General features: G+C 43.7%; 1 protein-coding gene across 4 annotated transcripts in view; it reads left to right on the forward strand.

Annotated features, from left to right (window-relative positions):
* Window positions 1-23,041: 23,041 nt before the first annotated feature.
* The window catches only part of SLAMF9 (SLAM family member 9), a 61,261-nt gene continuing 60,012 nt past the window's right edge, over window positions 23,042-24,290 (forward strand). For all 4 annotated transcript variants that reach the window (XM_044944148.1, XM_044944145.1, XM_044944147.1 and 1 more), the window contains exon 1: window positions 23,042-23,642. The gene's annotated coding sequence lies outside the window, so the exon portion shown is untranslated. The remainder of the gene's footprint in view (window positions 23,643-24,290) is intronic.

Below are 24,290 nucleotides of genomic sequence, written 5' to 3' on the forward strand. Positions count from 1 at the left end.
GTATGCGCAGGTTTTTTAGATTTCTGGTTCTGACCTGACAGTTTTGTGTGTGTGCATTCGTGTCATACCTTGGCTGACAGTACACATTGGAGATTTGGCTCTAGCCCCTAAGTTACACAGCACTTCTTTTCTCCATTGTGTTGAGGGGTCATTCAAGGGTTGGCGTTATGTTGATGGAAGCACGTGTCCTCTGTCTAGCTGAGAATCATCAGAATAATAGCGCAAGCATTTATTCAGTGCTGATCCAGGAGAACCATTCATTTAGTCAAAACAAGCATTCATATTCATTACCCTGAACAAAACCCAGACAAAATGGGAATATTTCTAGCTGCTCAGACACTTTGCTAATTGTTATGTCTGCTATATAAGATGAAATGACATAGTGACTATTTAAAGATAATTTGTAGTGTGAGTATTTGAAGCTCAGTGATTTCACAAAGGGAGTTTTTAACCTTTGCTCTCCATCCTTTTGGTGATTATTTATAGATCCAGGCCTATACCAAGTCTAATAATAGATGAGCAAGACAGGGTCCATACTCTTGAAGAGTTAACAGTAAAGACAGAAACATTAATATAATGAATTCTATATGAGACCTCATTAAGTTCCACAACAATTTGGTGATTTGTAAAATGAGGCAGTAGAAGGTATTCTACTATTTCCATTTTACAGATAAGAAAATAGAGGCTAAGAAGCATGTGGCTTTCCAAGACCGAATGGCTTGTTAGTGAAAAGAGTAGGTCTTCTGATCCTAATTCTGTATTTTGCAAGTCCTTCTTAATTCCGTATGATGACAGGTGATTACAGTGAGAAACTTCACTTATTTACCAAATGCTGTTCATATAACAAAAGGCCCCAAGTATCTTTTATGTGCCAGACATTGTTCTAAGCAATGTAGATGCATCTCTGAGTGAGTGAGGCAAAGACTGTCTTCACGGAGCTTACAATTTCATGGGAGGCAAAGAATAAGCAAATACACGACTGTGGCGACTGTCACAAAGAAAAATTAAGCAAGCTAAGAAAGTAAAGAGTGACGGCAGTAAGGAGAAGTAGGGGTGCTATTTTAGATAAAGTGGTTGCAGATGGCATCTTGAGGTGGCATTTGAGCAGAGACCTGAAGGAAGCGAAGATCCAGCACTCATGAAGCTCTCTGAGGAGTGTACCTTGCTGCGTGGAGGCCACTGAGATAGGAAAGAGCTTGGCAGGTTTAAAGAACACCAGGAAGGACAGTATAATGGATGGGAGTGTGCGAGGGTGAACCAGAATTGAATGCACAGTATCCAGCAGAAGATGAATGCTAGTTGAGAAATACAATTAACATTAGTATTTTTATTGGCCTGTAATAGAATAACTTGTAGATCTGTTTTTCCTGACTTTTGATCACATGTTAATTTGTAAGGAAGATAAAATATATATATAAAAAAACTAAGCAGTGTTACAAAGTACTTTCACATGTTATTTTGACACATGAGTATTTTCTTGAATCTCTTGTCACAGATGAGAACCCTAAGGCTCAGAATATATGCCCAAGGTCAGAGTTAGTACACAAGATAGAACCAGAACCCACATCTTCCAGAGCTGAAGTTACCGCTCCTCTCTCTGTGCTACTCTTATCATTTAGATGTGGACTCTAGAAGGTAGAAGTTTGGGGAAAAGTTGTCCAATAGAGCATTCACTCATTTAGTAAATTTTTCCTGAATTTGTTTTGTTCCATGCTTTGGTCATGTTCCATGCACTCAGCTAGGCTGGGGGTGTGAGGATGGTTATGACCACGTTCCCCGCTTCAGGGAGCTCACAGTGTCTCACAGAGGACACAGATGGAAAGGTGATTATAATTCAGTGTGACAATGGCAAGAGCAAACACATATAAAGTAATTGGGAGCGCTTCACTAAACCATCCATTGGACAAAGCCAGCACAGAACATGGTGCGTATTAGTGTTAAGTTAGTTAAACAAGGAGACCATTTACTAAGGTTAACTAAAACCTTAGCAGCCTGCATGAGCAAGCTAAAACCTAAGCCTGTAAAGGTTAAGAAGGCCTTAACCTCTCAAACCGAAACCTAAGGAAAGCTAGTTACGGACAGCTAAGTAGGTTTTTCCCAAATAACGCAACACCTGGAGCTATAGCCAGTCACATAACTTCCTTGCTCTGCTTCTGCTTCTTCCCTGTAAAAGTCTTTCCCCTAGTTCCTGTAGGTAGATTGCTCTTAACCACTTCCAGTTTGATCTGCCCAATTTAAATCAATTTTTGCTCATATAAGCTTAAAAAAATTAATTGCGCTGGTTTATCTTTTAGCACTAGGTACTGAGATGTTTATTACTTACCTGTTTTCCTTCAATACTGAGTAAATATTGGGGGCTGTCTTTGAAACTCCCTTGCTTAGGTCACCCAGTGATTAAATATACTTTAGATTCTCCTTAGCTTAGCTCACAAGACTTTTTATGATGTGGCCCTGGCCTATGACTCCAACTTCCTCTTGGACCTCAACCCACCCTGCAGTCATACCAAACCACACCACCTCTTCACGCCTCTTCATCTGCCATTTCTTTGGCCAAAACGTTCTTCTCATCCCCTTGTCTCTCTCACCAGCTCCTGTTCGGTTTAACAACGACCTTCATGAAACGTTCTCTGATTCAGTGCCCCTATTATATAGCGCAGATAGCATTGTGCAGTAACTTCCCACTTGTGTGTCTGAGCCACCTAGACTGAGTTCCCCAGGGACAGTGATTATTTCTTAGTTACTGATGTTATTTTCCTTGGGTGTTCCCAGGACCAAGAAAAGCCAAACAGAAGTAACACATGTCATCGAGCTGTTGTGTGTGCCACATACTCTCCTGGGTTTGTTGAATTGAGTTGTACATGAATCTGTCAAGTGGGAACCAGGGATAGTGAGCTTCTTTGCCCAGTGTCAATGGTGGCAGCTGAGAAAAGAAAGGAGCAGTTTCTGGGTGCCTGTCATTTCTAAATGCCGTCTATCCACTTAATTTTCTAAGCTAGAATCTTATAATCACCTCCTATTCCTTCTTCGCTTGCTGCCTGCCTTCCCATCTAATCAGTCACTGAATCCTGTCAGCTCTACCTTTTAATGTCCCTGGAGCCTGCTGGCATCTCGCCATTGTCACTGCCGATTCTACAGTTCAGGTCCTCATTATCTCTCATCTGGAAACGATGGCTCCTGACTGGTCCTCGCAGATCCCATCTCTCCCACCCTCCACTGCGCCTCTCATTTATCCTCCCGACTGCTGCCAGAGCACGCTTTCCAAAGCAGACTGATCCTGTCACCATCCTGATAAAAGCATCCTAGAGGACTCCGTGCGTGACCGGCAAGAGAAAGTCTAAATTGTGTAGCATCCTCCATCTTGGGCCAATTTCTTCTGCTCAGCCTCTCTCTACCTGCTGAATGATGCAGGGTTTTCTGAAATCACCACACTGTTAAGCCTTTGCCCTTGCTCTTTCTCTTTCTCTGCCACATGTGCTTCTCCTGTTCTTCAGATGAACTGTCACGCATTTTTTAAGACCCAATTCACAGGCCCCTTTGTCTACCAAGAGGCATGCAAGGTGAGTTTATACAGAGACATTAATTGGTAAGAAAAGAAAGAAAAATAGGACAAGAGTTGTAAGATTTGGTAAACATTATTATTGCACTTGGCCTAGTATAGTATTATACTATTATAATATATGTCCACATGCCCTTTCATGTACATGTAGAAACCTGCAGTATTATCTCCTTTCAGAGTGGGTTACCTCCTGGAGGACAGGAATTGTTCTGTGCTTGTATACTTATCATACAGCATACGTTCTCAATAAATATGTGTTAAATAAATGAAGCTGAAATGGGGAGGGAACAAATGCTTACTAAACACCTGTTGGGAGCTCAATAATAATGATAATATATGCTTTTCACACATTTCATTTCATTCTCAAAACAGTTTTTTGAGATAAGCATTTGCTGACCTGAAAACAGGCTCAGGGACTTCCCTGGTGGACCAATGGCTAAGGCTCTGTGCTCCCAATGCAGGGGGCCCTAGTTCAATCCCTAGTCAGAGAACGAGACCCCACATATCACCTCTAAAGACCCCGCATGCTGCAACTAAGACCCAGTGCAGACAAATAAGTAAGTAAATTTTTTAAAAAGAAAGAAAATAGGCTCAAGTAAATATTATTTTGTTTGTTTGTTTTTTAAGGATGTAAAGGATGGAGCTAGAATTGGAACCTAAATCTGAGTCTGCAACTTTCCTCTGTTGAGTGATTCTCAGCCAGGGGTGATTTTGCTCCCCACTCTGGGGACATTTTTAGTGCCCACAACTAGGACTTGTTACTGGCATCTAGAGGGTACAGATCAGGAAAGCAGCTTAACCTCCCACAATGCACAGGACAGCCCTGACAACAAAGACTTTCTGGCCCCAGATGTCAGCAGAGCAGAGGTTGAGAAACCCCACTCTAACGAGTAATCGTACAAAGTAAACGCATCTACCAGGAGGCTAACTGGGTGAAGAGACACCTTAGGGGCTTGAGGCCAATCAGGAGCCACTGGCTGTTATAAGAAAAAAAAAAGACTCATCTGATCAGCCTCTGATTTTTCCGTTCTTTCTCTAATGCATTCATCCAGTCTTTCCTCTTTCCACTTTCTCCTCTCCACTTTTTCTTGTCCTTAAAGTGAAAGTGAAGTCACTCAGTCGTGTCCGACTCTTTGCGACCCTGTGGACTCCCTGTGCCCACCAGACTCCTCTGTCCATGGGATTCTCTAGGCAAGAATACTGGAGTGGGTTGCCATTTCCTTCTCCAGGGGATCTTCCGGACCCAGGGATCGGACCCAGGTCTCCTGCATTGTGGGAAGATGTTTTAACCTCTGAGCCACCAGGGCAGACCCCTAGCAGACTCTAATTTAGATTGTAGAAGGCAACCCAGAAAACACCAGTGTTTTCTAAGCTCTAATTAGAAGGCAGAGTCAGTATATAGGAAGCTGCAGGTTCCAAACTGACAACCTCTCTAGAATCTGGGAACAGGGCCAAAAATGTCACCTTCTGAAACTGACAATGAAAAATGGATGAGATTAAATACTGCGATAATCTACCCAGGAAATAACCCATCTAAGAAACTCCTGATAAGTGTGCTACTGATAAAACTTGTCTGTTTCCTAATCTCAGTCAGAGTCCAAGAGTGCTTCCCCATGAAGGAAAGCATTTAAAATGTAATTTGTGTGAGATGAACTGTAATCTAGGAAATTTTTAAATGTTTGTCCTGGAGAAGTGTTCTAATGGGGGAAGCTTCTGATGACTCATAAATTTATCTGCCTATAATTGTTAAGGATGCTTTGGGTGGTTTTTTTTTTTTTTTTTCACCAGCAGAATAAACCCTAGAAGGGAGGAACCACATTTAATTTATCAGTATCTTTGACAGCAGAAGTGTGGATGAGTCATTGGTAGAGAAAGGGGGGAATTAGTGGTATGTATGTGTGTGTGTGTATGGGATTGTAGAAGGTCACAGAAGTACTGTTCCTAGTGAAGTGATTCTCAATCAAGAATCCAAGAGCTCTTTGTTGCATGCAAGATTGTGTGTGCTTGTGGGGAGTGTGCATTTATTTGTGAAAAAGTAGGTAGCCTTCATCAATAGTCCTTAAATTCCAAAAAGTGAAGCTCGCTGTCTTGGTGATGAAAATGTAACTACTGGGGAAAATGAAATAGAAAGAAGATTAACTCAGGAAAGGCAAGGGAAGTAAGTTCCTCCTAGGAGAGATTTCCTTCTTAGAGTTTGGATTTATTGCTGTGTTTGCATGAGGCCCTTTCATGTACATGTACAAACGTGCAGTGCAGAGAGGAGATGAGCTGTGAGCAAACATCAAAGCAGAACATAATTCATCCTCAAGGATGCTGGAGAAAGAGGACCTAGAGAGACTTCAGGAGTGTGTGTGTGTATATCAGTCAGAGGGGACAAAATGACTATTAAATTGCCCAAGTATGCCAACATCGGGCTTCCCTTATGGCTCAGCTGGTAAAGAATCCACCCGCAATTCGGGAGACCTGGGTTCGATCCCTGGGTTGGGAAGATCCCCTGGAGAAGGGAAAGGCTACCCACTCCAGTATTCTGGCCTGGAGAATTCCATGGACTGTTTAGTCCATGCAGTCACAAATAGTTGGACACAACTGAGCGACTTTCACTTATCACTTATGCCAACATCAATGCTGATTTTTGGTTCCAAGGATGACCTGGGTTAGCCAACCATCTATCCATCCATGCTCAGTTTCTCAGTTGTGTCCAATTCTTTGTGACCCCATGGACTGCAGTCCGCCAGATTCCTTTATCCATGGGATTTTCCAGGCAAGAATACTGGAAAGTTGCCATTTCCTACTCCAGGGGATCCTCCTGATCCAGGGATTGAACCCATATCTCTTATGTCTCCTGTATTGGCAGGCAGGCTCTTTACCACTAGCGCCAGAGTGGAAGCCCTGGGTTAGCCAGTAGTCATGTGTAAAAGAAGGATTCTGTGAAGCTGAGTTCTAGGACGCAGTCCAGGCAATTAAGATGGAGTCCTTCATTATTTTAGTCAAAGTTCATTTCAGTTGTACGTTACGGAAACAAAGGTTAGCCAAGGGACTTATTTGAAGAGTACCGAGTAGCTCATAAACTCCAAGGAGAGACCCGAACAAGAGAATGTGGGAACACAAGAAATGGGGTAGTCTGGGGACTTCCACAGGAGGGGACCAGCTCCATCGAGACCTCCAGGCTCTAGATCTCTGTGTCCAGGTTTTAAATTGCCAGGAGAGAAGCTAGCTGTTGGGACCCGTCCTACAGAAGGGGAAGCTGTGAGTCAAAGCATCTCCTCGGGGGTTGCTGGCTGCTGGGATCTCTACTGGTTTGCAGCAGGTGTCGTACCTTGAAAACAATGGGAGACAAGCACCCAGGTCTTCGGTTTTCCAGTGACACATTGTGACCGCAGTGCTTATTCTTTCTTTCTTTATCGAAGGGTAATTGCTTTACAGAATTTTGTTGCTTTCTGTCCGTGCGTATTCTTAATTTCTTACTGTTTTAAAAATGAATGAATGGGAATGGGGTGGGAATTGGGTGGGAGAACTTTGAGCCAGAGGAGACAACAAGTGCAACGGCCCTTGGGTAGGATGAACTTGGAGTCCCAGAAATAGAAAGAAGGCTCTTGTAGCTAAAGAAGAATTTGCAAGGAATGGGGAGTAGAGGAAAGGCATTCACCGAAGTTGTAGGCAGTGGTGGGAAGTTAGGGTTTTTTCTTCCTGGGTGAAATAGAAAGTCACTGGAGGGATTTAAGTGCGTATAAATTACATTTAAAAATTCAGTTTGGCGATGGAGAATGAATTCTAGAAAGTTCAACTTGGAGGTGATTGCGGTAATCTAGCTGAGAGGCAATGGTGGCTGTAATCAAGGGGGTAGTACTGGAGAGGGTGAGAAGGGGATATATTCAGCATGTATTTTTGTGTTTTGGAGAGGGAATTGACAGGACGTGCTGACGAAATTGATCCAAATGTTTCTTAAGCTTTTGGCTTGAGCAGCTAAGAGGCCAGTAATGCCCTTTGCGTGTGTGTGAGATAAGTTGATTCAGTCGTGTCCGACTCTTTGGGACCCTATGGGCTATAGCCCGTCACGCTTGTCTATCCATGGATTATCCAGGCAAGAATACTGGAGTGGGTTGCCATGCCCTCCTCCAGGGGATCTTCCCAACCCAGGGATCGAACCTGTGTCTCTTATGTCTCCTGCATTGGCAGGAAGGTTCTTTACTATTAGCTCCATCTGGGAAGCCCAGTAATACCCTTCACTGAGCTGCAAAGACTGAGAGAAGGAGCAGTTTTAGGGAGGAAGATGGAGTTGGGAATTGAATGATATCGTGTCAAGTTTGAGGGGTCAGATGTCTGAGTGGGGAAGCATGTGGGCAGCTGGATGTATGTCTGGGAGCTACCAGATCACAGACTTTACCTAAAACAAGAGGCGGGATGAGGTCACGTGGGAGGCACCTAAGACCGAGCCCTGGGCACTGTCAGAGTCGAAAGTCTAGCTGGGCAGCAATGGGCAACAGAGACAGGGAGTGGTTGGTGAGATCAGAGAAATGCCATTTTGGTTTTAAAGTGCAGGTCTTTAGTTTGCAGGTTAACATGTACCACTCAGTTTATTTTGGATACTCGCATTGTTTATGAATACACTCCAGATTCATCTAGTAAATGTCAGACCCTTCACAGCTCCACGCTTTTCCTTGCCTAAATCACTGGCAAAATCTTTCTAGCTTCTTTATGTGTGTTTGAAGGGTTGGCAGGAATTCACTGCTAGGCCTGGCAGGAAGGCCAAGTCTGCCAATAAACCTCTCTCTGGGCCTGTAAATATTTGTATAGCGCCCATTAAGTTACTGTGGCTAAACCAGGTACTTATAAGCAACTCTAATAAACCACGTGTAGAAAATCCATTTTGTGGAGTATTTGCAATAAAATTTTAATTTTTCAGGTTAAATTAAATCCTGCCTAAGCTCTCTTATTGCATTTCGCATATTTCTGGGGTGGCTCTCTTTACCAGCGTTTAGCAAATGACTTTATTTTAAAAGCAGTCAAAGCAAAACGTGAGTAGAAAGGTGAGCCTGATTATATCCAGTATACATGTTTATGCACACATGCAGAGCAAACCAGACTATCTGAACTCTATCTAGTTCCTTCTAATACTTATAGCTGAGTAACTGTAATAATCAATTAGTCCACCTGGTATCCCCAGCTTTCCTTATTTTTTATTTAAAAATAAAGTTTCCCTCCTTGTTATCAAAACAAAATGTTCATTATAGAAAAACAAAAACAAAATGTTAAAAAAGGAGATTTGGAACACAATAATCATATCTCCACAATCCAGAGATGACCACTGTAAGAACTTCTGTTGGTATCTTGGGATATATTCTTTCTGATCTTTGTATATACAACTGTGTAGTTTGGAGTCACACTAATTTAAAAATACACTTAATTTTATTTGTTTTAAATGTAATTAAAAATAAAATTTAAAAATCCTCAGCAATGTATTGTGAATGTCTTTCAATAATAATAAATATTTTTCAAGACTTCTTCAGACTTTCAACTGACTGCCAAGAATTTCCCACTATGAATGTACTCATTTAGGTATTTCTCAATTAGTGTTTGCATTGTTCTCTTTTTTTGTTTGTTTTTGGGTTCTGCTATTACATCAACCTGGGTAGAGGAGCCTGTCAGACTACAGTCCATGGGATCACAAAGAGTTGGACACAACTGAGCACACACATATTATATCAGTAATAACATTCTTGCAACTAAATCCTTGTATATATTCTTATTTCCTTAGGCTAAACTTCCAGCAATGGACTTGCTGAGTTAAAGCATTCTGACCTATACTGTCAAATTGTTCTATAAGCTGTATTCAAAGATCCTTCTACCAATGATAAATGTCTTTGTCAACACTGGACCTCAAAAACAATTAAAAAAAAAAACATCTTTGTCAGGGACTTCCCTGGTAATCCAGTGGCCAAGACTCTGCACTCCCAATGCAAGTGGCCCGGGGGCTCAATCCCTGGTCAGGGAACTATATCCCACATGCCGCAGCTAAGATCTGGTGCAGTCAAATACATTAAAAAATTAAAATATATATAAAAAAATCTTTTTCAAGTTGATAGGGGAAAATGGCATTGAGTCACTGGCGTTATTTGTATTTCTTTGATTAGTGACCTGGGATGTTACAATATATTCATTGGCTGTTGGCATTCTTTATTTTGCAAATTACTCTTCCACAGCCTATGCTTGATATTTTCTGAAGGTGCTTGTTATTGATTTGTACAATCCGTCTTTCTATGTAAGGGCTATTGATCTTTTTTGTTTTAAGTATTTTTCCTAGTCTGCCACAGCCTTTTATTTTTTGAGAACTGAAATGTTTAAAAACTGTATGGTCAGTTTTTTCCTTTTATAATATCTATATTGTTGTTATTTTTAGAAAGACTTCCCCACCCCAAGATTATATAAATATTCAGTTATATATTTTTCCAGTACTTGTCTAGCTTCATATTTTACATTTAAATCTTTACCCTCTAGCCTTTATTTGATGTGATGTAAGAAGAAATTTAGTTTTATTTCAAAAGGTGAGCTATTGAAAAATTAATCAATTTTTGTCCCATTTCACATTTCCCTTCATTCTATTTGCAGAGTAGTTATAATAGCAAAATACTGATCAAAAATTGCACACTGGAGCCTCCTGGTTATATCTAGCCTATGGATATGTTTTAGTTTATGTAATTTTTGAATTAGTTATCCACATATAAAATCAGAAAATTTTCATACAAAAACATAATTTTATGAAACTTCTTAAAAAATCCGAATATCTAGCAACTATGTGGTCACTTTTTCTCTTGATGAAAATGTATGGGTGCTGAGAAGCTGTTGCCTTCTATAGTCCCAGAAGATCCCCACCAGTCTGCATCATTCATTTTTGCTGTCTGCCTGAAGGCCTTTGAGGTTGTGATCATTGCTATTAAGTTTTGTTTATTTATTTTGCAATTAGACACAACACAAGAACTCTCTCATTTGTACTAATCATTTTTTAAGTTAATTTTCTTGATGTTTTCAAATAATTATATCATCATGCAAAACATTGTAATTGTCTTTTCTTTTCCAACATGTATGCTTCTTTATTCTTTTTACTTACTTGCCTAAAACTTCCTAATAATGTAACAGTCATGATAACAGGCATCTTTATATTATACTGAATTTTAATAAGAATGCCCCTAGTGTTTGACTTCAAAGATGTATACTTTTATAGTTCTCTGGCACTTCAATTTTTTATTAATATTTAATTTTAAATTAATTTTTGTTGAATTTAATTGAATGACTTTTTGGCATCTACTGATATTATCCTGAGACTTTTCTCTGAATTTAATATGAGATGTTCCAGTGTCAAACTGTGTGCATATTTTTATTATGAAGTCTAATAATACCTAACAGTACCTGATAAGCCTTAATAATATACCTCTTAGTCTAATATCCTATTTTTAAAAAGACCTATTGGGAATTTTGCCTCTGTTTTTCACAAATGAGATTCATCCATTGTAATCTTGCTCTCTTTCTCTTTTTGGTGAGTTTTTTTCTTAAAATATACTTTATATGATATTCCTATTTCTGCCCATGTTTAATTTTTAAAAATTGCATTAACTGGTACATTATTTAAATCTTAAAAAAGTTAATTTTTCCTTTATGCATTTCATTTTCTATTTGAGATGTCTCTGTCCTAATTTTTATTTGAAACATTATATAGATGTGCGTGTGTGCTCAGTCATGTCTGACTCTTTCCAATTCCATGTAGCCTACCAGGCTCTTCTGTCCATGGAATTTTCCAGGCAAAAGTACTGGAGTGGGTTGCCATTTCCTCCTCCAGGGGATCTTTCCCACCCAGGGATTGAACCTGTGTCTCTGTTGTCTCCTGCATCGTCAGACAGATTCTTTACTGCTGAGCCTCCTGGGAAGCCCACTGAATAGTGTATCACATGCATTTGCACAATTTAACGGATAATAAGAAAGCAAATGCCAGTGCAGCCACCACTGGCCTGAGAAACAGGACTTCACCAACACCTGGAAGTTTCCATTAGCATCTCTCTACTTCTTCGCCAAATGAACTCCTGAGTTTTGAGTTAGTGTAATCCCAACTTTTTGTTTATAGTTTAACCTCTTAGATGTGCATCCTTAATAATACAATGTTTAGACTGACTACTTTTAACCTTTACATATATGGAATCATACTGTTTTTCTGTGAAGTGGCACAGTAAAGAATCCACCTGCCCATGCAGGAGACACAAGAGACTAGGTGTCTATAGCTGAGTCTGGAAGATCCCCTGGAGAAGGAAATGGCAACCCACTCCAGTATTCTTGCCTGGGAAATCCCATGGACAGAGGAGCCTGGTGGGCTACAGTCCATGGTGTCTCACAGAGTTGGACATGACTGAGCACCCCACCACCAAAAACAGCACTGTATTTTTCTGACACCTTTTTGCCCTGTTTTATGAGTGCGATTCCTTGGTGCTGAGGGCATAGCTGAAGCACACTGTATTCTCTCTGTTGTATCATCTTCCATTATACAAATGAATTATCTGTTCTGCTACTGAATGACATTTTTGCATTTAAGCTTCCAAAGCAGAAATCTTCTACTTTTCAGTATAAATAGCCTGTTGGTTTTGCTTTCTACCTGGATGGCTACAGACCCCTTTTCTCTATCTTTGAGATTCAGTCTTTGCTGGAATGTATCCATATAAACCTTCTTTTGTTAAACTTGCCTGGCACTCCTCATACGGGCCCTTTTATTTCTACATCTGGTAATTTCCCCCTGTGTTCCCATCCTCACAGAGGAAGTTCGGTGCTTGTCCAGAAAAGGAGATGATAGATGTTCTGTTCGAGGTTATGTGTCCCTATTGAAGTCTTTCAGTCTCAGCAAAGGAAACAAATTTTTATTTCCTTGATCTTATCACCTTAGGAATTCCATGGTGGGTGACGGTAAGAAGTGGCCAAGGGCAGCCAGTCTCACCTCTGACTCAAGGGCTCCCTCTGCGGACACCGAGGCTGATGGGACAGCCAAAACTCCCTCCAAGTGACATGGGGGCCCCAGACATCATCAGCATCTCTGCTCCGTTTCTCATGCTTTCTGTGTCTCGAGCAAGCCTTGGGCGTACCTTCGGCTACCTGCCCCTCCTTGGGGACTCCAGTGCGCTGCCCTTTTCTGAGGCGGCGGTGGGGTTCAAATTTGGCACCACCCTCCACAAAATGCTAGTCTTACAAGCATTTGTTCCTCTTTGTTCAAAATGCTAGACTCACTCATCTCTGGTCCGTGTCACTCTGAGACGTAGAGGGTTTGTCGTCTTCTGCCCCGGCAGTCACTTCATCTGGGAATTATGAAGGGACAGTGTTAAGTGTATTGACTTGGACTGTCAATTTTGGACTGGAAACACAACTTATGTCACCTGCATTGACTCTCAGATTGAAAGGTGGGCCTGCTGTGCATCTGTGAGGTCTCTCAGAGCCCAGCTGGGAGGGCAGAGAGGGATAGGCAGCTTCTGTTTTCTGACCCACACTTTGTGAAAATCATAGCCCATTCAGCAGGTTACTGCCCTGAAGGCTGCCTGCAATTTACAGCCTCCCAGGAGATAAGCATTTGTCTCTAACATTGAATTAGATGGTCTTTTCCTCTTAGCTTCTGGACAACAAAACGGGGACTGGCCACCTGCCAAGGCTATTGTGGATGGGAGACATACAGTGGATGGAGGGTGAACAATGTCCTCAATACTCTTCATTTCCAGAAATTCTGTGCCTGGTGTTTTCTTTTGCTGTTAAGGGGAATCCATCTTGCTAATCCTGAAATCCTGAGATACGTGCCTCTTTATTCAATGTTACCTAATGCTTTTTAGTCAGTGTGTGAAGGATGAGGCTGTCTTGTCATTGCACAGATACTTTTTTATTGTCTTAAGGACCTCCCTTCCCTCTGGGGAGATCTCTGGTTAAATTCCCCTTTATTGGCCTGAAGTCCCCCTAATACTCATCATACAGTTAAGATTTTCCCCTTTCTCCTGAGAAACGAATGGGAGTAGTGAACGGTGACTTTGTTTATTATTCTTTAGGAAGTTGCATTAAAATTTATACGTACTTTTCCCAAAGAAGATAAATTATACATATTACAAGAAAGGATGAAAACACACAGCGATGCTGACATTCCCGTGAGAAGAGTCTCTTTGTTCTTTGCTTGCTGCATAATATATCTATCAGAGCAGACCTGTCTATTCAGCTGGTCTTCGGACATGACTGAAGTGACTCAGAAGCAGCAGCAGCAGCAGCAAGATGTCAGTGAGTTATGACTGGGAGTTTCCAGCTGATCATTCCTGCTCTTGGGAAGATAATTAAAAGGCGAGAACACTTTCCTTTAAGAGTTATCCTTTTGTGCCCACAGGACTTGCCTACAGTCTGGAGGTCTTTCTTGCAAGACCAGGGGTAGGGTAGAATGGGGAAGGCGGTCTTATAGAGGTCTAAGATACGTGAAAAGAGAACTTCATCTTCAACCGAAATCTGATAACTGCACATGTTATAGTCAAGTACTTCTTGGATTTTCTTGGCTAGAGGAAAAAGGGGAAAGTAAAAGAATTCTTTGATTTTTAAAAAATGCCTGTTGGAATCTTGAAACTCTCATCTTTTTGCCTTTAATATCAATCTGGGGGGCCTGTTTCTGATTTAAAGGAAGATTAGATTTGATCAATCTAATCTTATCAAATATAGATTTATACAGGGTGCTTAGAGACACAGACAGGCCAGAAGAACTTGACTTTCTCTTTTTAAATGTCCTTTTCCTTACTGAATACAATGCCAAACAATATTCGGGCACTGTCTGTGCCACTGCTGATCTGGGAAAGGAAAGAAGAGGGGGTTCTTCATCTGTCCACATAATACTGGAAGCCAGAGCAGCGTGCAGGAGAGGGTCTGCAACAAGGTCTTGAGAGTAGCCCATCAACTGGGGGGTGGAGGGAACTGGTCTGACTCCCTTTCATAACTTCCTCAAGGGCAGAAAGTCTGGATCAATGGTGTCAATGATAACTGCCTTGTTATTTAATGTCTCTGAGGCTCAGTTTCTCCCTCTGTAAAATGGTAAGAATAAAAATGTACTTTTTAGGGATGTTGGGATAATAAAAGGAGTTAATGCTCTTAGAACAACTCCTGGACCAATATACTTAATCAATACTAATAATTCACGATAGCAGCATTACTTTCTTTGGATCATTGAGGAATATACTGCTCCCTTTCCCATAACTGTTGTTGTTGTTTAGTTGCTAAATCGTGCCAGGCTGTTTTGCAACCCCATGGACTGTAGCCTGCTACTCTCCTTTGTCCATGGGATTTCCCAAGCGAGAATACTGGAATGGGTTGCATTTCCTTCTCTAGGGGATCTTCCTGACCCAGGGATCAACTCTGTGTCTCCTGCATTGGAAGGCCACCAGGGAAGCCATTGAGCTACCAGGGAAGTCCATTCCTTAATAGAAATGTTTAAAAAATCAAGCCACTTGATTACTAAATGAAGACGAATGGAAAATTGGAGGATATCTGTATGTCTTCCTTTGTTGCAGATATACAGCCTGTTGTCTGGGCTGGGACCCTCAGCGCCTTATGTACTTTGCTTATAGCAGATTATACCTGTAAAGTCTCGTATTCTGACGCACTTCCCATGAGAAGGAACACTGTTACATAAAGTGATGACAGAGGGTCTCAACTCCATCACAGTTTCTTCCCCAGAGACTCCCGAAACACTGGTTTTATAGCAAAGATGCCTTCCAGCAAGACTGACTATAAAAAGAATTCTCTCTCTCGTTGACTAGTGTTACAAAATCAGAAATATGATCACATGGAAAAAAATATCCCAATTGGTTTGACAAAAATGCTTAGTTAAGGAAGGAGCAGATGATGTGCTTGTTTTATTCCTCAATCGTATTGTAAGTTCTTCAGGAGAAGGGGGGGGTCTCCTATGTTGTACTCGGAAAGAATTATGCAAGACCTTAAATTATGGTGAAGAAGTGAAGTGAAGTGAAGTCACTCAGTCATGTCCGACTCTTTGCGACCCCATTGGACTGTAGCCCACCAGGCTCCTCCGTCCATGGGATTCTCCAGGCAAGAATACTGGAGTGGGTTGCCATTTCCTTCTCCAGGGGATCTTCCCGACCCAGGGATTGAACCTGGGTCTCCCGCATTGGAGGCAGACGCTTTAAGCTCTGAGCCACCAGGGAAGCCCAGTAAATTATGGTAGGCCCAGTAAATGCTGACATAGGTCGGCCAGGTCTTTATAGTAGAAAGAGAATTTTGAGAAACTTTTGAAAAGAGCTGTGAAATTCTTTTTGAGGATAGAATATTATTTCTAAAATTAGCATATGAAGAGGTAAAAAGAGAAGTGCCTGCATCATAGAGGAGGAGATAAGCCACACTCTCTAGGCTCTGCCTCTCTGGCACTGTCCTTCCGGTGTCCTTAGTGCTTTGAGGGCAAAATGGTAAAGCCCACATGATCCAAGGCGAGTTCTTGTCCAAGGCACCAAGGGACGTAACCAAGTCTATACAGCTATTGATGGCAAATCCAGGCCCGTAACTTGGGATTTTAACCACTGGGAAATTCTACTGTCTCCCCCTTGCTCTCTGTATAGCAGGAATTTCTCCTATTTCAATATATACCTGCAACAGGGTAAAATTTAGCCACTGGCTTCTTTTATGTCAAGAGGAAGTTGAATGCAATACCACTATGTGCCAGTAGATGGCACTATATTCCATATTATTGTGTATATGGGATTTCCCCCTTGAATCTTATGTCTCAAAGAGTCGGACCCGACTGAGCAACTGAACTGAACTGAATTTTATCAATACTTGGATTTCTTTGCTGTTGTTCAGTCGCTAAGTTGTGTCTTTGAGACCCCCATGGACTGCAGCACTCCAGGCTTGCCTATTCTTCACTACCTCCTGGAGTTTGCTCAAACTCTTGTTCATTGAGTCAGGGACGTTATCTAACCATCTCATCCTAGGCTGCCACCTTCTCCTCTAGCTCTCAATCTTTCCCAGCATCAGGGTCTTTTCGAATGAGTCAGCTCTTCACATCAGATGGCCCAAAGTATTGAAGCTTCAGCTTCAGCATCAGTCCTTCCAATGAATATTCAAGGTTGATTTCCTTTAGGAATGACTGGTTGGATCTCCTTGCTGTCAAAGGGGCTCTCAAGCTTCTTCTCCAGCACCACAATTCGAAAGCATTGATCGATTCTTAGTGCTCAGCCTTCTTCATGGTCCAACTCTCACTTGAAGGATAATTGCTTTACCATATTGTGTTGGTTTCTGCCGTACATCAGTATGAATCAGCCATAGGTATACATATGTCCCTTTCCTCTTGAACCTCTCTCCCACCTCCCACCCCATCCCACCCCTTAGGTTAATACTTGAATTTATTAATTGTGGATCTACAGACTCCTGGGAATCCCTGAGTCTATTGAAGAAGGCAGACTGAGACCAGATGACCAAAGAGAATTATGAGAATTTTAAAATGTTTTATCAAAAAAATTTAAATGATTTGACAAGATATAAAGGCTAAACTTTTAGCTGAAATTCTTTTTTTTTTTTTTTTAAAGGAAAAAACCAGATATTTCCTAAACTGAACTCCTAGGATGAGAAGTAGAGTTAGGGAGGCTCTGGGGAGCCCCACCCCCTTCCTTTCAATCAGCAGAATCCGCTTCTTTACTTCACAGAGAGGGCTTCAAATGATTAAAGCACATGAGGTCTGAAGCTGACAGAACTGGGTTTGAATTCTGGCTCTGTGGTTAGCTCTGTGATCTTGAGCATGTTGCTTAACCTCTTCTGGCCTCGGTATCTTCAGCTTCTATGTAAGGACACTGATCACACAGTGTTGTGAGGATGCAATGTGAAACCACAAAGATTATCTGTCTTATTAGCTATGATTATTTCACTTGATAAAAGTGTTTTCATAGCTAAAATCATTTGAAAACTACAGACTAGTCCGAGCTTTCATTTTAAAAAATGTGGGAACAAGGACTTAAGAGACTAAGTAGTCTTCTGATTAAGTTCCACAATTTCATAACACAATACAATTATTTATGTAAAACAAGACACGCTGGTCCTAATCTTTTACAGGTGTATCCCTCCCTACTTGGGGAAACTCGATATGTCACCATGTGAATTTATAAAGCTGATGAAATACAAAACAATTCTTCACCTAATAATTTAACATGCCAGGTAGTTCAGTTTATTTTAAAATTTAATTTTTATCTTATTTGTTCGGTTTACAAAAGTAATTCGAACAAGTTTGTAAAATTTAAACAAATGATGTGCTTAATTAATGATTCTGTTAATGCAGTTAAAATGCCATTTAATAAATAAATATAAGTGGTTTCATAACTTTTCAGCCACAGATTTAATGCCTTGATTTAATTGATTTGGCAATATTTTGGTTGGGAACTTTCACATTCACTAAAAGTTGTGTAGGCTGCCAAGTGGAGGTTTTAATGAAATGAGAATTCACAGATCTGTGACCTTATGATATTGGTTGCTCTGATAACTATTAGTTGAAAGAATAATTTAAAAAGTGTTCTGCATCTAACTTCACATGTAAAGTAAATTTCGTTATATCTTTCTATGTAAACCCACCTTACACTGACACTTAACTTCTGTTTCTCAGAATTCTTAAGTTTTCAAATAGTTATTTTTAAGGAAATGAGATTTTATAATGACAGAATCCCATTGCAACACCACATGCCCCATAGTCCAGATTCAGAGAAACCTCAACAGTTCAAGGACTGGTTTGATTAGAAGCATGATCTTCTGGCTACTTTGAAGGTTGCCGTGGTGTTCAGGGAGAAGCAAAGAGGCCACTAGAATCACTGTCTGCTAAGTCGCTTCAGTGGTGTCCGACTCTGTGCGACCCCATAGACGGCAGCCCACCAGGCTCCCCTGGCCTTGGGATTCTCCAGGCAAGAACACTGGAGTGGGTTGCCATTTCCTTCTCCAATGCATGAAAGTGAAAAGTGAAAGGGAAGTTGCTCAGTCGTGTCCGACTCTTAGCGACCCCATGGACTGCGGCCTACCAGGCTCCTCCATCCGTGGGATTTTCCAGGCAAGAGTACTGGAGTGGGGTGCCATTGCCTTCTCCGAGAATCACTGTCACTATCCCCTTAAAAGAAAACTCCTAGGCTTCCCTGAGGTCCGCTGGGGCTGCTGCAGTTGCCGATGCTGACCAAGGGCACAAGCGTGGGCACCTCGGGGGATAGGCCAGTTTGCGCACCTGTGCAGTGGGGGCTTCAGTTCTGCAGGGCATGATTTGCCCACGAGGCATGGGAATCACGTGGCTAGGGGCCACAATATAGAGTGGGTCGGGCTCATGAAGACTATTTAAATTTAATTTCTTTTGAAATCAAAATAAATGTAATTCTAATAATGAATAATTAATCCAATGTATATTACTTATATTTGTTTTTATACTGACAATCTTGAAATATAATTTTTTAAAAAATTATTTTTAATTGAGCAAGAGGCCGACAAAGGCCAAAATGCCTATGGCCCACGAAAGTCATAATGTATCCCTGAGTTATATTCCAAATTCCAAGAGTCCTAAATTTACTGTTGGGGGAGAGGGAGATGAGGGGAAAAGTTGGAAGAAGAAGATTCCTGTCCAGAAGGCAGACACTGGTCTGGGACCCAAGATGGACTTTGGGTGAAGTCTTGGTCCATCTGGGCTCCGGCGAACTATAAAGGAGGTGGCATGGGCATCTATGAATTATTTTAAATGACAAAACTGGCCTGGCCATACAAAGACCTTGACCTCATAGCCACTAGCTTCTAGCCTCTGACCTGCCTCCCAAATCTTCATAAATGGATCATTTTACTCCCCTTGCTGTGGTCTCCAAAACAGCTTGTGATCTGTGCAACATCACAGATCTGGACTGGTGGACTCAGGGTGGGGAGCTGGGTGTTTCCTCTCATACAGATTGGGGGTGGGGGCGTGGGGCATTTCAGGAAAACCAGTTGCTTGAATCAACTTTTCCCTCCTTGGGCAGTAACCTTTGAAGCAGTTCTTTGATTTCCAGGCAGGTGTCTTTACCTGGACCTCCAGGATACAGGAGATCACCCCCTGGGTGAATTGCAGGCCTTGGTGGTTAATGTAGAGAACATTTTGCTGTGGGCAAGAGAAGAAGGTTGTTTCCAGCTTTCTCTCCCCAGACAGTGACACTGTGGTCTGACACCCTACGCCCTATGGCTTGACCTTCTGGGGGTGACCCCAGTACCCTCTGGGCTGGCAATCCACAGCTGGGGTCTTCAAGGACTCCACCAGGAAGGGTGGGGAGTTGGGGGGCGGGGAGGAGGATGGAGGAGGGTTGCTGTGTTCCTCGGTGGGGAGTGCAGTGGAGATTCTGTTCACCAGGTGGCGCTAGGCCAGCTCCAGCAGCCCCTCCCATCTGAGGAAACACTGAGCCTGAAGGTGAAACAGCGTCCATCCATCATGTCAGGGTCCCAGGATTAAGTGGTGGTTATTCGACCACTGGGGTCACCAAGGCAGCGCTCACCCTCTGGCCTCTCCTTGATCCCTTCATTGGGCTGGCTCTGGTGGTACGTAAGCGGAGGTGTTACTACTGCATTCATTTCTATGTTCATTTATGGTTTCATCTTTCAGCCTTTATGGAGCCAGGCCTGGGTACACAGATGAGTAATATATGGTCCCTGCCTTTAAGAGGCTCAAAGGTAGGGGAAAAAGCAAATAGACCATTGGCACACAGTGGCAAATGCTGGGCCAGAAGTCTGCCCAGAGGGCTGGCGGGAGCTGTGAGGCACGTGCCAGACAGAGCAGGGCAGGCCTCGCTGGGAAGGTGAATCTCAAAGGGTGAGAGGGGCCAGCCAGCTGAGAAGGCAGGGAAGGACCTGTGAGGCCCTGTGCCATGGAACACGGAGTGCTGGGGCCGGCCAGCTCCAGGTAAGGCCAGGCTTAGGGTCCCAGGTGGGGACTGAGAATCCCCATCTCTCGTGGAGAGATGCAGGGCTTCAGGTTGGTGCCTGAGAGACAGGGTTCCCCTGCTAGCAGGCAGGAAATTATTGCAAGATTTCCTCAAGGGAGAGACACAGTCAGATTTCAATTATACAAAGATTGAGTCTGGGAGAGGTGAGGAGATGGGAGCTGGAGGCAGGGGAGCTGTTAGAAGGCGATTTCAAGTAGGAAATGATAAGTTAAGCCACCGCTCAATCACCTCAGAGCCCTCCTGCACAACTCACCCTTGTTTCGCTTTTCTGATGCCTATTATATTCAGTCTGGTTCACAAGCGCTGGGACCCTAAGTGTTAGTCGCTCAGTCGTGTCCGACTCTTTCCAATCCCATGGACTGTAGCCCACCAGGCTCCTCTGTCCGTGGAATTCCCCAGGCAAGAATACTGGAGTAGGTTGCCATTCCCTTCTCCAGGGGATCTTCCTGGCCCAGGGATCAAACCCAGGTCTCCTGCATGGCAGGCAGATTCTTTACCATTGGAAGCACCAGAGAGCCTCAAATTGTTTCCATTTCTCCCCCAGTTTTCACTGGGGGAGTTTACAAACAGCTGGCCTCCCAGGTGAGGCCGGGCGGGTGAGAGGGTCGGTGGGGCCGGTGGTCAGGGAACCATTAGCAGCGCAGCCCCCTGTGGAGTCCTGGTGCCCACGGTCCAGCCACTGAGGAAGGGAGGGGCAGGGGCCTGGGAGGTGCAGTGTCAGCCCGATTTGGGGACGAGCAGAAGAGAACAGCAGACCCCAAAGTGATCAGAATCAGGAGTACAAGCTCCCAGGAAGGGCAAGGACACCTTTGTCACGGAGGCCGCAGAGACTCAGAGGCTGGGGTGTGTGACCAAGGAGGGTCGAGCAGCCAGGCACCGCCTTGCCCTAGTCCTTTGTTCTGTGTGGCATGTGATCTGGTTAATTACCTGAATCGCCACCCAGTGCCTGCTTTTCCCTTTTCCCAACAAGGTCTGGCCCCCTGGTGTCTGTTTCACTGGCCCCCCCCAGCAAGGCCCCAGAGGATGGTAGTGAATCTCAGCCCTGGGTCCCAGTTCTCCCTACGCCAGACTCACAGGGAGGTAGGTGGTGGTGGTGGTGGGGTGTCTTGTACAAGCAGGCCTGAGAGCTCAGGGCCCAGAACAGTTGACTGAGGGGAGGAAGGGATTGAAAGGTTGTTGCTGAACCACGAAAGACACTGGGATTCTTGGTCTCTGGAGGAGAAGAATTCAATCCAGGGCCAGAGATGAGGCTTGATCACTCAGAGCTTTAGTGCAATAAAGTCTTATTAAGTATAAAAGAGATAGAGAAAGCTTCTGACATAGACATCAGAAGGGGGCAGAAAGAGTGCCCAGACATCAGAAGGGGGAAGAAAGAGTGCCCCCCTGCTAGTCTTCAGCTGGATGTTACATAGCTACTAGCAGTCTGCTAATTTGGAGAAGGCAATGGCACCCCACTGCAGTACTCTTGCCTGGAAAACCCCATGGGTGGAGGAGCCTGGTGGGCTGCAGTCCATGGGGTCGCTAAGAGTCGGACATGACTGAGCAACTTCACTTTCACTTTTCACTTTCATGCATTGGAGAAGGAAATGGCAACCCACTCCAGTGTTCTTGCCTGGAGAATCCCAGGAATGGGGGAGCCTGGTGGGCTGCTGTCTATGGGGTCACACAGAGTTGGACATGACTGAAGTGACTTAGCAGTCTGCTAATTAAAGAAAGGAAATGTCTCAAAACTCGGAGAATGGCACCAGGCCCCTCACCCACAAGATGCATTTTGAGATGACCTCGGCACCAGGTGAGCCATCCCGGGCCATAAAGCGATTGACGTGAATCTTGAAGAAAGGCAGATTTCTGTACAAATATATAGTTTCATTAACATAGTTTAGGAGAATAATATATAACATACTGGTTTGTCAAGTGGGTTCTGAGTCTTTAGGGAACCACTTGAAGACAAAGTCTGGGGTAAATACAGAGCACATTAACATAGCTTAAGACAAACATTTCCATAAGAAAAATGCATTGGTTAGCTCAGGGTTTGAGAAAAGTTAAGTTCAGGTGGAACCAGGTGTCATTATGGCAACACAGAATTTTCAGAGAAGACTCTTTTTAAATTTGTATAGAAAAGGGGAAAAAATATATCACTAGTTTGTTTCCTCCTGCCGCTTAAGAGTGAGAGAAAATGTCTAACACTTGAAGCCTATTTCCTCCGTTTGGAGACCCCTGGCCTTCCTGCCTGTTACCCTCTCAGGATCCAAGTTTCTTAGGGACTAGAACTCTGGACTCTGAAGGGCTGGGCCTCATCCTGCCTGTGTTCTCAGCAGAGTGGCCTTGGACAAGTCTATTCAGTTCGCTGCTGCTGCTAAGTCACTTCAGTCGTGTCCGACACTGTGCGACCCCCACAGACGGCAGCCCACCAGGCTCCGCCGTCCCTGGGATTCTCCAGGCAAGAACACTGGAGTGGGTTGCCATTTCCTTCTCCAATGCATGAAAGTGAAAAGTGAAAGTAAAGTCATTCAGTTGTGTCCGACCCTCAGCGACCCCATGGACTGCAGCCTTCCAGGCTCCTCTGTCCATGGGATTTTTCCAGGCACGAGTACTGGAGTGGGGTGCCATTGCCTTCTCCGATTCAGTTCGCTAAGGAATTGCTTTTCTCCTCTTCACAGTGAAGGAGTTGGACAAGAAATGGAACCCTTAAGGCCCCTTCAAACACCTCCTCTGTGAAAGAGGTGCAGTTTTCTGCAGCAGGGGCAGCTCATCATCCCTGCGGGCCCTGCTTTGGCTCCTGGGGCTTCTGGGCCGGCAGCTCGTTTCCGGGAGGGGCGTGTCCCGCAGGGCTCCTGCTCCTCCTCCTTTCTGCTCCCGGCTCAGAGGACGCTTTCAGTCTCCGCCCCCCGCCCCGCCCCCATCCTGGCACTGCTGGGGACTCTGGGGGCCAGAGTCACTGCTGGTTTGCATTTCACCTCCAGAGGCTGTTAAGAAGATTAAAGACTCCTACTTTGTCCACAGCTCTAAAAGCCCAGGAGTCGATTCCTAGTCCCCGCTCAACCCCAGGACAAATATCCCCCGTTCCATCACTGCAGCTTTTCTTCAGAGACCTTTTTCCTGTTTTCCAGTACAGGGTAAGATTCCGGTCCTGTGTGGTCCGTGTAAGCCCCACCTCTGTGCCGAGTTCCGTGTCTTCCGAGGAATATTGCTGCTGGCCTTCATCCAGGCTTGGGCGTGAAGATGGAAGTCAGAGTGCAGCAAGGCGGAGCTGGAGCAGAGGTCCTGGGCAGCAGGGAATGTGGGTGTGGCTCAGTCTTGGAGAGAGGCCCTTTGGGGCAGACAGGAAAGGAGAGACTGGGGGTCACCCCACATGGTCCTGTGTTTTCCCCAAGAGTGAACCTCAGGCCATTTCTCCTGCAGAATTGGCAATGTGGGGTTCTTCTGTCTGGGCGGGCAGCCTTGGGTGGGGCTCTCTCCTGGGAGACTCTCTCTAGACTCTCTGTTCTAGTCCTGGCTCTGCTACTTCCCAGCTGTGTGGCCTTGGGGAAGGAATCTGACCTTTCCGGGTTTCCTCCTGTGAAATGGGGATATGACCTCTGTATGGTTGAGAGATCAAAGTGAGACCTTGCTTCCAAACCACACCCTCAACTCCTAGATGGCCAGTTATAAATGTAACTGAGATAATCAACAGAAAGAACCCAATAAGGGAGCTGGGATATGGCAACTGCTCAACAAATGTTAATTCCTTCCCATGTGGCTCAAATTTCAAACACAGCTTGTTC

The sequence above is a fragment of the Bubalus bubalis genome, chromosome 6 (genome assembly GCF_019923935.1).
Source record: "Bubalus bubalis isolate 160015118507 breed Murrah chromosome 6, NDDB_SH_1, whole genome shotgun sequence".
Lineage (NCBI taxonomy): Eukaryota > Metazoa > Chordata > Mammalia > Artiodactyla > Bovidae > Bubalus > Bubalus bubalis.